We start from the raw sequence: 19,044 nt of genomic DNA on the forward strand, positions 1-19,044 counted from the left end.
GTGGAAGGTGCACATGATAGTTATTGTCAGGCACTTTTGTTAAAATAAGACCATGCAGAGTTAGTGGCTAGAATATATTTCCTAGCATGAGGAAATACATGAGGAAAATCTTGACATGGTGCCCTTGACTATCTCTCTGACTAGGTCAATATACCTAACATTTCTAAGTTGTAGTTTGTCTATAAAATGGGGATAATACCTATATGTTGCAGCATTAGCATGGAGACTAAATGATAAGAATGCATGAAATGATGTACTGAACATAAAAGCACTCAATGTTAGTGGTGATGAAAGCAGTTAATAATAAAACCATGATCATGAAAGGATTTTTATATGACGGCAAATCTATTGTATGTGCTCTACTACTTTGCCTCTAGATTTCCCTGGAATTACTTTTAGCTTGCTGAAGAAGGACTGGAAAGAGGGCTTTCTTTTAAAGTTGTTCAGTCATGGTGAGAGATTCTCTCATAGTTATCTTGGTAGAAATACCTTACGGTTCCAATTTTAGCCCTTGGTAACCTCATCAGATGGCTTACTGGTGGCTCTACTCAGAATCAGGCTACTTAGTATTGACATCTTAGTCTGTCTACATTGTCTTGTTCTTCAAATGGAAGGGAAAGAGAGCTAACATTATCAAAGATGTTCTATATGTCAGGTACGTCACACATATACCTTATTTAAGGGAGAAGATATTCTTTCTTTTTAATCAATAATATATGCTTACAAATAAGATAAAATAGTACAAAATAGTTTCTCATGAAAACCAGCAATCACTGCCCTGTTCTTTCCTGTACTTAATTCTGTGCCTGAGAGGCATTTTTTTTTTTTTTAAATTGAGATAACTGTAGATTTATATTAAGTTCTAAGGAATAATAGAGATATTATGTATCCTTTACCCAGTTTGCTCCAGTAGTAACATTTTGCAAAACTGTAGTACAATATCCCACCAATATTTTGACATTAATACAATCTAATTATCTTATTCAGATTTCCCTGGAGGTATGTGTATTTACGTTGGTACATTTTTACACATGTGTAGATTTATGTGCCACCACCACTAGAGATACTGAACGTTCTGTTAGCTCAAGGATCCCTTTGATAATCCATCATACCTTCTCGCTTCCCACTGCTAACCCCTGGCAGTTGTTAATCTGTTCACCATTTTAAACATTGCATCATTTCAAAAGTGTTACAGAGATGAAACCATGCAGTTTATAATATTTTGGGATCATTTTCTTTTTCTTTTTTTCTTTTCACTCAGCATAATACTCTGGAGATTAATACTAGTTGTTTTGTGTATTAGTAGTGTTCATTTTTATTGCTGAGTAGTATTCCATGGAGTGCACGTACTACAGTTTGGCTCAACATTTTACTTGTTGAAGGACATCTGGGCTATTTCCAGTTTTGGTTATTATGAATAAAGCTGCTGTGCACACTTATGTGCAGATTGTTGTTTGAACATAGCTTTTCTTTTTCTAAGATAAATACCTAAGAATGTAACTGCTGGGTCATATGGTAATTGGATGTTTAGTTTTCTTTTTTTCTTTTTTTCTTTTGTTAAGATTTTATTCTTAAGTAATCTCCACACCCAACGTGGGGCCCAAACTTGCAACCCCGAGATCAAGAGTCACATGCCCTGTCAACTGAGCCAGCCAGGCTCCCCTGGATGTTTAGTTTTATAGTAAACTAACTGTTTCTCATAGTGACTGTACAGTATTACAGTCACGCTGGCAATGTATGAATGATTCAGTTTCATAGATAATGAATTTATCCTTTTAAAGTATAAGGTTCACTGATTTTTAGTGTATTCACAGAGTTGGGCACATATTTCTAACTATAGAACATTTTCATCACCCTGAAAAGAAACCCCATGGCAACCAAAAGCTATTTTCTGTCTTCATGGATTTGCCTACTGTATATATTTCATATGAATGGAATAACATGTGGTCTTCATGACTGGCTTCTTTCACTTAGCGTAACGTTTTCAAGGTTCACCCATTGTTATTGCATGTATCAATACTTTATTTTTCTTTGAAGGTAAAATAATTTTCTATTGTATGGATATATCACCTTAAAAAATCCATTAGTAGATGGAAATTTGGGTTATTTCCACTGTTTGGCTATTAAGAATACTACTATGATCCTTTGCGTACCAATTTTTGGATAGACATAAGTTTTCATTTCTCTTAGATATAAACCTACTATTATAATTGCTGGATCATATGGTAATTCTATGATTAAATTTTAGGGAACTGCTAAGCTTTGTTGCAAAGAGGTTGCATCATTTTATAGTCTCACCAGCAAGGAGTGAACATTCTAATTTCTCCATATCCTTGTTAACACTTGTCATTGCCTATCTCTTGATTTTAGCCATCTTAATGGGCAAAATTGTTTTGGTTTTGGTTTACATTTCCATAATGACTAATGATTTTGAATGTCTTTTCAAGTGCTTCTTGGCCATTTTTGTGTCTTCTTTGAAGAAATATCTATTCAAGCTATTTGCCCATGTTTTAGTTGGATTATTTATCTTTTTACTGTTGTTAGTGTTCTTTATAAGTTCTTATACCACTCCTATATGAGATATATGATTTGCAAATATTTTCTCCCATTCTGTGCACTTTCTCTTTTCTTGATGGTATCATTTGAAGCACAAGTGTTTAAAAATTTTGAAGTCCACAATCTATCTTTACTTTTGTTGCTTATGCTTTTGGTGTCATATCTAGGAAATCATTACCTAACCCAAGATCATGAAGATTTATTTCAGAGAGTTTTTTTCTAAGAGTTTTATTATTTAGCTTTTACATTTAAACCTGTGGTTCATTTTGAGTTAATTTTTGTGTGTGGTGTAAGGTGTCTAGCTTCATTCTTTTGCATGTGGATATCCAGTTGTCCCAGCACCATTTGTTGAAAAGATTATTCTTTCCCCACTAAATTGTATTGGTTTGTTTGTTTGTTTTTTTGAAATTCAATTGACCATAAATGTAAGAGTTTCTTTCTTTCTTTTTAAAAAAAAAAATTTAATGTTTATTTATTTTTGAGAGAGAGAGAGACAGAGCGTGAGCAGAGGAGGGGCAGAGAGAGGGAGACACAATCCGAAGCAGGCTTCAGGCTTCGAGCTATCAGCACAGAGCCCAATGCAGGGCTCGAACTCATGAACCATGAGATCATGACCTGAACTGAAGTTGGACACTTAACTGACTGAGCCACCCAGGCACCCCTAAGAGTTTACTTCTTAACTATAAATTCTCTTCCATTAATCTATGTGTTATCCTTTTGCCATTACCATAGTTTCCTAATTATGGTAGCTTGTGAAGTCTTTTTTTTTTTTATTTCAAGATTGTTTAAATTGTTCTGGGTTCCTTGAATTTCCATGTGAATAATAGCATCAGCTTGTCAGATTCTATAACCAGCCACCTGGGATATTTATTGGATTAAGTCTGTAAATAAATTGTAGAGTATTGCCATCTTAATATTAAGTTTTCCAATTAATGAATGTGGGATGTCTTTCCATTTTATTTAGATCTTTAATTTCTTTCAACTGTATTTTATAGTTTTCACCGTGAAAATCTTGTACTTCTTTAGTTACATTTATTCCTTAAGTATTTTATTCTTTTTCATACTGTTAATGCAGTTTTTAAAAAAATTCATTTTTGTATTGTTCATTGTTAGTATATATAAATACAATTGATTTTTTATATTGAGATTGCATTTTGCAGCTTTGCTGAACTCAATTATTTTATTTTATTTTTGAGATTTATACTTATTCATTAAGCTAATATTTAGTAAGCAAATTCATTTGTATCAAACACAAACAAAAAAAACCCATACAATAACATGAGACAGTTTTAATATACATGGGGAATATAGCATTTGAAATAAAGTTTCCTTTTCAAAGATCAGTGCATCTAGATTTGTTAGCCTACAAAATTATAATCCTTGATTATCAAAACAAAACTAAACAAAAAATGACATTTTAAAAAGAAAGGAAAATAATAGTTTCAAAAGCATAGATTTTTTTTCAAAAACGTCAAGTAGAAAAGTTAAATATTGCATACCCTAACTGAACAAACGTGGAGAAAATCTTTACCTATAGACCTAAAATGAATCCATGCAGATTTTAAAAACTTATTCTACCTTGTCTTTATTATTTTATATATTTCCTAATATATATTTAACAAAAATGATAATGCTTTCAAGATACAGAATATGTAAAACAAGATCATTTTTATCAGTAATTTAAAGGAGAAAAACCCCTAAAGTATAACTCTATAGAGACGCAAAGCAAGCTCTGAAGCATGACCATGATGGTCTCAAAGTAGAAATGTGTGACTTTTATTTAAACTTTAAAATGGCAGGCTGCTGGGCTGCCTGACCTGCTCAGTTGGAAGAGCATGTGACTCTGCATCTCAAGGTCATGAGTTCAAACCCCACATTGGGTGTAGAGATTACTAAAAAAAAAAAAAAAAAAAAAAAAAAAAAATTAAAACTTAAAAAAAAAAATAGGCCACCTAATTAATCTAGACCCTAGGGAAAGCAGGATGGGACAGGAAGTAAGATCTGGGACAAAAGAGACTAAACTGCTAAGAAAATAATCTTCTTTGTCTTTAGTATCTCTTTTGACTTCTCACCGAGTACAAAGATAAAGAAAAACTACTCATTCCTAGTACAGGGTCAATAAAAAATAAAATGGAAAAACTTATCTTTTGCTATGTTCCACTAATGTTTTACCTATAAAAATGGGAAGCAATTTAAGGAAATCTATACTTTCACCTTAAGTGAATTAAAGACAATTAAATTTTAAGCCAATCCTTTAACTATAGCAGTAATATTCTATTCTAAAAGAATTGTCTGAGAAGGGAGAAAGTAGGTAGCTATAGTAAGCTCCATGTGCATTGAATCTTTATACTCATTTGTCTTTTAAGGACAAAAACATTTTAAGTTATCATTTCCTCTTTAATCCTCTAAAATCCAATGCAAAAGAAGATGAATCTAGTCTCACCCATGCCACAGATGTAGAAACAAAAGCAGAAAAAGATTAAATGACTCATAAGCTAGGTTATGCCATTACAAAATGGGAACAAAGTCTGACCTGCTCCTTTACTTATTAATGTGTTATAGACACATTAGTAAATATCAATGAAGTGATTAAATACTAAACTGGTCTTATCTTCCATATAACTTAAGATGGAAGGGGAAGCACTTAATGAAAAATACTTAAAATAAAACTTTATAACTCTTTTGTAGGGATTCCTTAAATTCCACTTTTCAACTTTTAATAAGTGTGCTAATTTACACAGGACACATTACCATTTACTATGTAACATTAAAGTTCCCAGTGAAGAAACTGGTCACTAGTGCAATAAGAAGCACCAGGAAAAAAACAAATAAACAAATAAATAAAGGCCAGCCTGTTGAGAATAATGGAGGGGAGAGACAGGAGGAGACTGGGTCCTTTATGACAGAATTTAGCCTGTACTTACTTGGAACCATCTTCCTCCAGACTCTCTGTTGTGAAAGATAATTAAATGTCTTTATTTTTTTTAAGCAAAAAAGAAACTGCTCATAAACTCTTATGTAGAATTCATCAAAAAAAATTTTTTTTTCTTGGAACAAAAATGGTAGAAATCCTGGGTTTTCTAGAGACTTGAATGAATATGAAGCTATGAAGGATACACAAAGCTGAAGTACCTGGAATCATTTGGTTGCCTGTAGTCTTCAGCAAGATCACAAAGTACTCAAAGATTCTTTGGCCTTTTCAACCATATTTGCCTTGAAAGTCTTCGTTAATATCCAGTGTTAAGATAGGGATTTCTTGTAGAAAATCAAAGTTGATTTTCAGTGTTCTATGCAGGACTCAGCTTTCATGCTTATGGTGAAGCTTCTGTATATATTCAAGAATGCCTTGGTCTTCATTTCTTTCCCATATTCTATTCAAGCATTTCTCTGCAGTGGCTCAAAGATAACTGATTCCATCCAGTTCAGAGCTTTGGCCAAACTTTAGATTCATCCACTCATACCAGTCTTGATAAATTGCCTACTCTGTTTCATTCATGTAGTCATACTGATACAAACTAGATACAAAACTATGCCTATACCTATATAGAGGTTGTTCAAAAATTGATACAGGCTTTTCTGCATCTTTGAGCTTGCTATTAAGACAAGCAAGCTAGGCTCATATTCGACTGAGGCAGGCATATGATTGGAAGGTAAAAGACTGTCATTCAGGTTCCTCATATATCATCTGAAGAACATTCCCACCACTTTTTTAAAATGTTAGTTCCTCAGTGTCGTCTTGAGTACTTTGAGCATTGCACCATCTGGCAGCAGGTTCAGGAACCACTTCCCAATCTTTGCAGACCTGTTTAAGAATATTCACAAATGTCTTCCCTGAAGCAATGTTCCTTTCGATGACAGTTTTCTTCGTGCAGGTCCCCTCAGAGCTGGTCATGGGAGATGGGCGTCTAGTCTTGGATGGGGTGGCCATTCTGGTCTTGTGGTAGCCTGAGCACATTGGGCAGGGAGGGGTGGGAAGTGGCCATAGATGTACGTACTGGGGCTCACGCCACCAAAGAACATGCTTTGACATGCAGGCTGAGCTCCTGCCTGCAGCAGCTGAACTCATTTATTTTAATAGTTGTGTGTGTGTATTCCTTAGAATTTTCTACATATAAGATCATATCATCTCTGAATAGAGATAATTTTACATTTTCCTTTCCAATCTGCATGTCTTTTATTTTTTCTTGCCTAATTTCATTGGCTAGAACCTTTAGTACAATATTAAATATAAGTGGTAAGAGCTGACATACTTTTCTTGATCCTTAGGAAGAAAACTTTCAGTGTTTCACTATTATGTATGATGTTAGGTGAGTTTTTTGCAGATATTCTTTATCAGATTGAAGAAGTGTTCTGTTGCTAGTATGTTGAGAATTATTATCATGGAAGGCTGTTGACTTTTGTTAGTTATTTTTTTACAATTTAATTAGATAATCCTATTTTCCCCTTAATATAGTGTATTACATTGACTTTTGGATGTTACATAAATCTTGCATTCCTAGGGGAAAAACCCTAATGATTATGGTGTATAACCCGTAGTTTATGTTGCTAGATTCATTTTGCTAGTATTTTGTTGAGGATTTTTTTTAATCTATATTTGTAAGAGGTACTGGTCTATAGTTTTCTTGTGATGTCTTTGATTTTGTTATGAGGGCATTTGATTTCATAGTATGAATTAGATATTCCCTCTTCTATTTTTTGGAAGGATTTGTGAAAGATTGGTATTAATGCTTTTTAAAATGTTTGGTATAAATAACCAGTGTAGCCATTGGAGCCTTGGATTTTCATTGTGGTAAATTTTTAAATTATGAATTCAAGCTATTATACTTATTCATACATGAGTATTTTTATTTCTATTTGAGTCTGTTTTGCTAGTTTGTGTCGTTCATTTTATTTCAGTTATCTAGTTTGTTGGCATGCAGTTGTTCTTATATTGTCCCTTGTAATCCTTTCTGTAACTTTGATAGGACTCCTCTCTATTTTTCGTTCTTGATTTTTGCAGTTAGAATTTTTTCTCTTTTTTTCTTGATTAGTCTACCTAAAGATTTGTCAATGTTGTTGATCTTTTCAAGGAACCAACTCTGGATTTTGTTTATTTTGTTTTAATTCTGTTTTACCTATTTCTGCATAATTGTTCTCATTTCCTTCCTTCTGCTTGCTTTGGATTTAGCTTGCTCTTTTCAAATTTTCCAAGATGAAAGATTTATTAAATTGAGATCTTTCTTTTAAAAAAAATAGGCATTTACAACTATAGATTTCCCTGTATGTAACTACAGCTTTCTTTGCCATGAGTTTTTTTTGTTTTTTTTTTAATGTTTATTTTTGAGAGAGAGAGAGAGAGCGAGCAGGGGAGGGGCAGAGAGAAAGGGAGACAGGAGACAGAGAATCCCAAGCAGGCCCCACACTGTCAGTGCAGAGCCTGATGCAGGCTCGAACTCACGAACCACTAGTTGATGACCTGAGCCAAAATCAAGAGTCAGTCATTTAACTGACTGAGCCACCCAGGTGCCCCTCCATGAGTTTTTTAAAGTAACTTGTTGAATTTACTTATGTGTTCTAAACATGTTCCCATTACATGTTGTGTATTTTAATACATTGCCTATTAATAACTAGGTTCTGTAATTTGTGATTTGAAATTTACTTTTTTTTTTAATTGTATTTTTAATTTTTAAAAATTTACATCCAAGTTGGTAAGCATATAGTGCAACAATGATTTCAGGAGTAGATTCCTTAATGCCTCTTACCCATTTAGCCCATCCCCCCTCCCATAGCCCCTCCAGTAACCCTCAGTTTGTTCTCCATATTTATGAGTCTCTTCTGTTTTGTCCCCCTCCCTGTTTTTATAATATTTTTGTTTCCCTTCCCTTATGTTCATCTGTTTTGTCTCTTAAAGTCCTCATATGAATGAAGTCATATGATTTTTGTCTTTCTCTGATTAATTTCACTTAGCATAATACCCTCCAGTTCCATCTACATAGTTGCAAATGGCAAGATTTCATTCTTTTTGATTGCCAAGTAATACTCCATTGTGTGTATGTGTGTGTGTATATATATAAGTGGTAAGATATATATATATATATATATATATATATATATATATATATCTCTTATCTTCTTTATCCATTCATCCATCAATGGACATTTGGGCTCTTTCCATACTTTGGCTATTGTTGATAGTGCTGCTCTAAACATGGGGTGCATGTGTTCCTTCGAAACAGCACACCTGTATCCCGTGGATAAATGCCTAGTAGTGCAATTGCTGGGTCGTAGGGTAGTTCTATTTTCAGTTTTTTGAGCAACCTCCGTACTGTTTTCCAGAGTGGCTGCACCAGCTTGCATTCCCACCAGCAATGCAAAAGAGATCCTCTTTCTCCTCATCCTCACCAACATCTGTTGTTGCCTGAGTTGTTAGGTCATAAGAGGAAAGTGTATAGCAATCCAGACCGTTTTAAAGAAGGAAGAAAGATCTCAGATACACAACCTAACCTTACGCCTTAAGGAGCTGGAAAAAGAACGGCAAATAAAACCCCAAATCAGCAGAAGACAGGAAATAATAAAGATTAGAGCAGAAATTAATGCTGTCGAAACCAAAAAAAAAAACCAGAACAGATCAATGAAACCAGAAGTTGGTTCTTGGAAAGAATTAACAAAATTGATAAATCACTAGCCAGTTTGATTAAAAAGAAAAAAGAAAGGACCCAAATAAATAAAACCAAGAATGAAAGAGGAGAGATCACAACCAACACAGCAGAAATAAAAACAATAATAAGAGAATATTATGAGCAATTGTATGCCAATAAAATGGGCAATCTGGAAGAAATGGACAAATTCCTAGAAACATATACACTACCAAAACTGAAACAGGAAGAAATAGAAAATTTGAACAGACCCATAACCAGTAAGGAAATGGAATTAGTAATCAAAAATCTGCCAAAAAGCAAGAGTCCAGGGCCAGATGGCTTTCCAGGGGAATTCTACCAAACATCTAAGGAAGAGTTAACACCTATTCTCTTGAAGCTGTTCCAAAAAATAGATATGGAAGGAAAACTTCCAAACTCTTTCTATGAAGCCAGCATTACCTTGATTCCAAAACCAGAGACCCCAGTAAAAAGGACTATAGACCAATTTCTCTGATTAACAAGGATGCAAAAATACTCAACAAGATATTAGCCAACCAGCTCCAACAATATATTAAAACAATTATTCACCACGACCAAGTGGGATTTATACCTGGGATGCAGGGCTGGTTCAATATCCACAAAACAACGTGATTCATCACATCAATAAAAGGAAGGATAAGAACCATATGATCCTCTCAATAGATGCAGAGAAAGAATTTACTTTTTTTTTTTTAAGACACATTTATTCAGCGTCATGATCAGACTATGATTAATATTTAACAATCAACAGCATGGGTGCAAAAAAAAAAAAAAATCTACATTAAAACCCTTTTTTGGAATGCTTTAAACTTTCCAGAGAACAGAAACTAAAATAACCTGTTATACAATTAATCACAAATACAGTCCTCAGATTTTTTGTCAATGTACATTGTCTAAAACATGTCTTCTTTGTAGCAGCTAGACCCTGCCATCACTGTGCTTGGCTGAGTTCACAAATCTGTTGTAACCTGTAGCTTCCCTGCCACTTCTCTGGCTCTCCTCTCCTGCTAAGCCTTGTTTCCTGGCAGTAAACATAGTAAAACCTTCTGCCACTGCCATAGCTACTGCTGCTGCTGGAACCACCATGGTCACCTTGGTTTTGTGGTTTGGCAAAGTATTGGCCTCCACCACCACAGGGGCCAGAGATTCTGTCTCCAAAATTTCCTCCTTTCATGGGTCCAGAATTTGAAGATTGATTGTTGTAATTTCCAAAATCATTATAGCTTCCACCATCTCCATAGTTGCTTCCATCATTACCAAATCCATTATAGCCATCCCCATATCCACCACCCTGTTGACTGCCACCAAAGCCACCTCACCCTCTGAAGTTTCCTCCACAACCAAAGTTGTCATTCCCACCAGAACCACCTCCATGACCACCACCAAAGTTTTCAGAACCACTTTGACCTCCTTGGTTGGATGAAGCACTAGCCATCTCTTGCTTAAATAAGCTCTCCCTACTTCACCGTTGTGGCCATTCACAGTATGGTATTTCTGAATGACAGTCTTGTCTACAGAGTCATGATCATCAAACGTTACAAAAGCAAAGGCTCTCTTTTTGTCACTGCCTTGATCAGTCATGATTTTAATCACTTCAGTTTTCCCATACTGTTCGAAATAATCTCTTAGATGATGTTTTTTAGTGTCTAATGCCACTGACAAAAATCTTTCTCACTGTTAAGTGGGCACCAGGTCTTGAGAATCTTCTCTTGAGACAGCCCTCTTTGGCTCTACAACTCTTCCATCCATTTTGTGTGGCCTTGCATTCATTGCTGCATCCACCTTTTCCACAGTGGCAAACGTGACAGACCCAAAGCCTCTGGAGCGCTTGGTATTTGGTTCTGTCATTACCACACAGTCCATAAGTGTTCCCCATTGCTCAAAATGGGGACTCTCATCGGACTCTCAGACTCTCATCGGTTGTTTGAAAGCTCAAACCTCCTATGAAAAGCTACCGCAGCTGTTCAGGCTCTTTGGGAGATTCTGACTTAGATATGACAGCAGTGGGTGGGGAGACTTTACCGATGCTTACTTGGCGTTGTCTACAGGCAGAAAAAGGTGAAATTTACTTCTTTATAGTTTACAGGAATTTTATTTTCTTGTGCCTATTTATTATTTTTTATTTCTTATTTTAGAGAGCGAGTGTATGCGAGCAGGGGAGAGGGGCAGCTCCTGACACGGGGCTGGATCCCATGACCCTGGGATCAAGACTTGAGCCGAAATCAAGGTCTGACACTCCATTGACAGAGCCACCCATGCGCCCTATGCCTATTTGTTATTACACCTATGTGAACCACTATGGAACAACTTAAATTTTGTGCCATAAAAATATTTTTGTGGTAAGGTACTATTTTTTTCGCACTAGGAATATATCAGCAAAAATCCGCCTTACAATTTGAAAGACCTAATTTTATGTTGAATGAGCACAACTTATAAGCTGAAGCATTGCAAGGAGATAACCAGACAGCAGTTAGATGCTCTTGTCTTTTTCATTGTTAATTTATTGTCCTACATGGGTTTCAGATTTATAAAGGCATCACAGGCTCATTGCACTTAATACCTGCAGTGTTTGCTACCATACCACAACTCATTTTCAATACTCTATTACAGAGGATGAGAAATTGTAATGTTTTATTAACAATCCTTCTGGAAATGAATGCATTTTAAAGCAAATAAATCTTTTTGATAGACCTTTTTCAAAAAAAGTTTTGGTATATTTTTGTTCTTCCCAAAGCATGTTCTAATTTTTCTTGTGATTTTTTTTTCTTTTATCTGTTATTATTTAGGAATGTGTTGTTTAATCTCTACATTGTGATTTTTCAGTTTTATTTCTTTTTAGTTTTTAATTTCATTGTGTTCTTGTTCAAGAATGTTATTAATCTCACTCTTTTTAAGTTTATTGAGGTTTGTTTTATGGCCTAAAATATGATCTGTCCAAAAGAATATTTCATGTTTATGTGGGAAGAATGTGTATTATGTTGTTTGAGGGCATCTTCATGATTTCTCATGGGAAGTCAGCTGTTAATTTTATTGAGGCTCGTTTTACATGATAATTCATTTATGTTTTTCTGCTTTTGTGATTTCTCTTTGTTTTTCACCAGTTGGCATGATGTGTCTGTGGTGAGTCTCTTTGAGTTTATCTTAGTTGAAGTTCTTTGAGCTTTTTGGATGTATGATATTTCATGAAATTTGAGGTTTTAGGGCTCTATTCAAGTAAAATTTCTGTTGCTTATTTCTCTCCTTTTCTTCTGAAATTCTTAATTTGCATATATTTGTATACCTGATAGTGTCCCACAGGTCTCAGAGGTTGTGTTCATTTGTCTTCAGCCTTTTTTCTTTCTGTTCTTCAGTTCAGATAATCTGTTTTGTCCTGTCTAAAGTTTGCTGATTTTTCTGCCAGTTCAAATCTGTTGAGCCTATCAAGTGACTTCATTTTAGTTTTTGTATTAGTCAACTCCTAAACTTCTATTTGATTGTAATATTTGTGGGTTTTTGTTGTTGTTGTTGTTGTTAAATAATTGCTACGTATTTATATTTTCTATTTGGTGAGGCATTTTTATAATTAAAGTATTTTAGACATAACTTCCATATTTTTAATTTTGAGCTTATTTGTAATAGTTGACTTAAAGCTTTGTGTACTGATTCAAACTTCTGGGCTCCCTCAAGTACATTTTCTCTTGCTTACTTTTTCCTTGTCATACTTTTCCTATTTATTCGTCTTTCAATTTTTTGTTGAAAAGTAAAGATTTTAAATAATATAATGTGGACATTAAGTTCCCCCACTTCCTCCTCAGAGTGGTGTTTTTGTTGTTGTTGCAATTTGTTTTGTTTGTTTAATGACCTTTCTAGGCTAATTTTGTACAGTTCGTATATCCTGTTGTGTGTAGTTACTAAAGACACTACATGGTTAGTTTACTTGCCTGTGAATTATTGCACAGCGATTTCTTTAAGTACCTAGAGCCAATAAGTCTTTCATCCTTTACCAAGGGATTCTGTGTTTTTGAGGCATGCATTCTATACTCTGGCAGTATATAATCAACTATTACTTTCTCCTTGTGCAGGGAGGGCTTCATGGTTATCCAGAGTTGAGAGATTTGGGCTTTCTTAGTTTTTTTCCTCAGCATGGATACAGTTTTGTACATGCAAATAGCATTCTAGATCCCCAGGAATATGTCAGCTCTTTTCAAGCTGCCTATGGACAGCATTCTCCAGATCTTCCTTTTAGGTATATTTGGCCAGTCTTGGTTCCTTAAACCACTATTGCTGCTTCACACATCTGCAATAATAATTTGTTTAGCAATAATTAATTAATAATTAATTGCTGCTGACTCTTTTAGAGACATGCCCTGGGGATAGGACTTTTCCCATTGAATGAGCTGCTGAATCAAATTATAAATTCTGTTTATAAGTTTTTTCCTAAAAGCTGCCAGGCAGGTCAGATTATGATAGTACTCTGGGGATAGGGCCTTTTGAGGAGCTCTAAATGCAATTTCCTCTCTCCTGTGACTGCTAGGCTGCTGGTTTACACAGCTACTCTGGTTATGAGGCTACTGCTTTTCAAAGCTGCCATGAAACTAGAGAGGGGGGCATGAAACTAGGGCAAGTTAAAACACACGAAGTTTATTGTTTATGTTGAGATTTAGTTGTTTTCTTGGGTAAATTCTATTCAGATTGTTGCAAGCCTATAGCTGTGAAAAATTAGATGGACTATTTTTGCTATTCTTCTTATTCCTTTTATGAAGGAGTGGGTTATTAGAGGTCCTTACCTCTAATAAGAGATTATTCTGCAAGTTTGACCATCACATTTTTTATTTTAGTCACTCTGATAGGTGTGTGTTATTAACTAATTATTATTTTAATTTATATTTCCATGATGGCTAAGGATATTTAATCTGTTTTATGTGTTTACTTGCCAAATCTATCCTTTTTGGTGAAATATCCATTCATGTCTTTTACTTATTTTTTTAAATTGATGTATAATTAACAATATATAGGTTTCGGGTATATAGCATAATGGCTTGATATTTGCATATACTGCAGAATGATCACTGCAATAAATCTAGTTACCATTCATCCCGATACAAAATTACAAAAACTTTTTTTCTTGTGATTAAGATTTATTCTCTTGGCAACTTTCCATTATTGACTATGGTCACCATGCTGTACATTACACTTCCATGACTTATTTACTTTATAATTGGAAGTTTATAGCTTTTGACCCCCTTCACCAATTTTACCTACCCTCAACCCCTGTCCCCTCTGGTAACCACCGTTTTAGTCTCCATATGTACAAGTTTTGTTTTGTTAATTTTTTTGAAAGATTCTACATATAAGTGAAATCATACAGTATTTGTTTTTGTCTTTGTCTGACTTATCTCATTTAGCATATTAGCATATTATATAGCATATTATATAATATTAGCATAAAGTCCATTCATGTTATCACAGATGGTGAGATTTTTATCTTTTTTATGGCAGACTAGTATTCCATGTTGTGTGTGTGTGAGATGTATATGGTGTACGTGATATTTATCCTTTCTCCATGTTTCTTCAAGTAGGACATGTATCACTGTCAGCTTTCCTTTTAGAGCTGCTTTTACTGCATCCTGTCTTTGGTATGTAGTATTTCCATTTTCATTTGTCTCAAGTTATTTCTGATTTCACATTTGATTTCTTCATTTACCCATCAATTGTTCAGTGGCGTGTTTAAGCTCTACATATTTGTGAGTTTACCAGTTTTCTTCTTGTAATTGATACCTATTTTGTGTGAAAGAGCTCATACCATTTTGGTTGAAAAAGATGCTTGATGTGATTTTAATATTTCTAAATTTATTGAAACTTGTTTGCGTTCTGACATACAATTTATACTGGAGAATGTTCGAGGTACACTGGAGAAGAATGTGTATTCTTTTGCTTTTGGCTGGAATGTTCTGTATTTATCCATTAGGTCTTTCTGGTCTAATGTCTTTTTTAGGGCTGATGTTTCCTATTGATTTTCTGTCTGGACGATCTATCCATTGATTTAAGAGGACTATGAAAGTTCCTTACTATTATTGTATTGCTGGCAATTTTTCTCTTTAGATTCATTTATATTTAGGTGCTTCTTTGTTGGGCGCATAAGTATTTACAAATGTTATATCTTCTTGTTGGATTAGACACTTTTATCATTATGTAATATCCTTTTTTTTTTTTTTGTCTTTTGTTACACTCTTTTAGAGTCTATTTTGTTTGGTATAACTAGTCACCCCAGCTTTCTTTTGGTTTCCAATGCATGGAACATCTTTTTCTATCCATTCAATTTCAGTCTTTATGTCTCTTCACACTTAAGGTGAGTTTTTGTAGGTAGTACAGATTTTTTTTTTTTTAAATCAATTCAGCCATTCTGTGTCTTATGATAGAATTTAGTCCACTTGCCTTTGAAATAATCATCGATAGTTATGTATTTACTGCTCTTTTGTTACTTGTTTTCTGGCTGTTTTGTAGTTCCTCTCTGTTCCCTTTTTCTTGTCTTACTTTCTTCCCTATGGTTTGATGATTTTATTTAGCGTTATGTTAAGTTCCTTTCTCATTATCTTTTGTGTATATACTATAGGTTTTTGCTTTGTGGTTATATATATATATATATGCCTGTGCATATATATAATATATATATGTGTGTGTGTCTATATATCTATCTATATCTATATCTATATCTATATCTATATCTATATCTATATATCTATATCTATTAGCCTGTGCATATAGCAGTCTATTTAAAGTTGATAGCAGCTTCAGTTTGAATGCATTTTAAAACTACATTTTTGGGTGCCTGCATGGCTCAGTTGGTTGAATGTCCAACTCTTGATCTTGGCTCAGGTCTTGATTTCATGGTTGTGAGTTCAGGCCCCGCATTGGGATCCCCGCTGGGTGTGAAGACTACTTAAAAAACAAACAAATCAATCTACCTTTTTATTCCACACACACTCCCCCACCCTGGCTTTTTTTTTTTTTTTTTTTTTTTGATGTCATATTTTACATATTTTTGTGTTTGCCTTACCTGTTTTAGTGATCTTGTTATTACTTTTGTTTTTTAATGTTCACACTAGCTTTATAAGTGATCAATCCACTGTTGTTATTACATATATACCTTTCCTAGTAGGATTTTACTTTTATGTTTTCTTGTTACTAATTATGCCTTTTCTTTTCAGCTTGGAGAAGTCTCTTAATATTACTTCTATTACTGGTTGCATGGCGATGGACTCTTTAATTTTTTTGTCTGGGAACTCCTTATCTCCCCTACAATCCTGAATGATAACCTTGCTGGCTAGAATATTTTTGGTTGTAAGTGCTTCCCCCCCCCGCCCAGTTCTTTTAATATATTGTCTCTTTTATCATTTATTATATATATTACAGTATAGTATAGTATCTTTTAATATATCATATCATTCTCTTTTCCTGGCTGAAAAATCTGCTGATTTCCCATGGGGGTTTCCTTGTACATAACAAGTTGTTTTTTACTTGCTGCTTTTGAGAGTCGTTGTCTTTAGCTTTTGACATTTTGTTTTTAATGTGTATTGGTGTAGCTCTTTTGGCTCATCTTTTTTTTTTTTTTTTTTTAATTCTCTGGGTTTCCTGGATCTGGATGTCTTTCTTTACCCAAACTAGTGATATATTCAGCCATTATTTATTCAAACAGTTTTTTTTTTTTTTTTTTTTTTTTTTTATCTCTTTCACTCTCTTCCCCTTCTGAGACCCTTATGGTGCAAATGTTATACCACTTGATGTTGTCTTATAGGTAAGCTATCTTCATTTTTTCATTCATTTTTTTTTCCTGCTGTGATTAGGTGAGTTCATTTGCTCTGTTTTCCAATTCACTAATCTTTCTGCTTCATCTAGTCTGTCGAGCCCTTAGTGTATTTTTCAGTTCAGTTATTTCTTCAGCTCTGAGACTTCAATTTGGTAGTTTTCTTACCCTTGTTTAAGCTCTTTTTTGAAGTTCTTACTCTGCTTAGTCCATTTTTCTTCCCAGATCAATGAGCTTCTTTATGACCATTACTTAGAATACTTTATCAGGTGAATTACTTTTTCCTGTTTCATTAAGTTTTTCCTAAAGTTTTATCTTCTTTCATTTGGTATATATTCCTCTGATTCCTCATTTTTCTTGACTCTGTTTTTGTGTTTATGTGATAGGCAAAAAGCTACTGCTACCATTATTGATAGAGCGTCCTGGTTTAGGAGATGAATCTTAGTACCATTCAAATTTGTTCCGTATTTTGAGTTAATTTTTGTATAAGACATTAGGTTGAAATCCTTCTCATTGTTGTTATTTTTTTGCTTATGGATATTCAGTTGTGTAGTACTGTATGTATACACACACACACGCACACACACACACACACACACACAAAGTTTTGTTTTTTTGTCAAAAAACAATTGAATACTTCTGTCAGTGTCTGTTTCTGGTTTTTGAAGTGTTCCACTCATCTGTGTTTCAGTTTCTTTGTCAAAATCACTGTTTTGATTATTGTAGCCATAAGATAGTCCTTAACATTGGGTAGAGTAACACTTCTCACTTTATTTTTTGTTAAGGTAGGTTGTTTTTTTTTTAATTCCAGCTACAGTTAACATACAGTGTGTGTTCGTTTCAGGTGTATAATATTATGATTCAACAATTCTATATATTACTCATTGCTCATCATAGTAAATGTACTATTTAAGTCCTATCCACAATTACCCCCATTCCCCAATTCACCTTCCCTCTGGTACCCATCAGTTTGTTCTCTTATAGTTAAGAGTCTGGTTCTTGTTTTGTCTCTCTTTTTTTCCCTTTGTTCATTAGTCTCTTTAATTCCACATGAGTGAAATCATATGGTATTTGTCTTTCTCTGACTTATTTCGCTTAGCATTATATCCTCTAGGTCCATCCATGTTGCTGCAAATGGCAAGGTTTCATTCTTTTTGATGGGTAATAGTCCACATTACCCATCACATATATGGGATGTGTGTACATATATATGTACATATATATATGTACACGTACATATGTACATATATATGTACATGTACATATGTACATGTATATATATATGTACATATATATGTGTACATACATATATATATATATATGTACACACACCCCTCACATCTTTTTTTTTATATTTAAATACAAGTTAGTAAACATAGTGTCATCTTGGTTTCATGAGTAGAGCCCAGGGATTTATCTATTACATATAACACCCAGTGTTCATCCCAGTAAGTGCCCTCTTTAATGCCTATTACCCATTTAGTCCATCCCCCCACTGACCTCCACTCCAGCAACCCTCATTTTGTTCTCTATATTTAAGAGTCTCTTATGGTTTGCTTCCCTCTCTGTTTTCTTATTTTTCCTTCCCTTCCCCTATTTTCATCTGTTGTCTTTCTTAAATTTTACATATAAGTGAAATTATATTTGTCTTTCTCTAACTGACATATTTTGCATAGCATAATACACTCTAGTTTTATCCACGTTGTAGCACATGGCAAGATTTCATTCTTTTGGATCACTGAGTAGTGTTCCATTATATACATACATACGTATATGCATATGTGTATACATGTGCGTATATGTATGTATATGCATATGTGTATATGTATGTATATGTAGATACACACACACACACACACACACACACACACACTACATCTTCTTTATCCATTTGTCGATAGATATTTGGGCTCTTTCCATATTTTGGCTGTTTTTGATAGAGCTGCTGTAAACATTGGGAGTGCATGTGCCCCTCCGAATCAGCGTTTTTGTATCCTTTGGATAAATTCCTAGTAGTGCAATTGTTGGGTTATAAGGTAGTTCTACTTT

The 19,044-nt window shown here is 34.2% G+C and overlaps 1 protein-coding gene and 2 pseudogenes across 1 annotated transcript in view; 1 reads left to right on the forward strand and 2 right to left on the reverse strand.

Moving 5' to 3' along the window:
* Positions 1-19,044, forward strand: part of SPIDR (scaffold protein involved in DNA repair) — a 481,060-nt gene that overhangs the window by 5,608 nt on the left and 456,408 nt on the right. The gene's annotated exons all lie outside the window — the stretch shown is intronic.
* Positions 5,725-6,484, reverse strand: LOC109254733 (deoxycytidine kinase-like; annotated as a pseudogene).
* On the reverse strand, positions 10,144-13,285 carry LOC109254761 (heterogeneous nuclear ribonucleoprotein A1-like; annotated as a pseudogene).

The sequence above is a fragment of the Panthera pardus genome, unplaced genomic scaffold, assembly GCF_024362965.1.
Source record: "Panthera pardus isolate Hobbes unplaced genomic scaffold, ASM2436296v1 HiC_scaffold_7, whole genome shotgun sequence".
NCBI classification, from domain to species: Eukaryota; Metazoa; Chordata; class Mammalia; order Carnivora; family Felidae; genus Panthera; species Panthera pardus.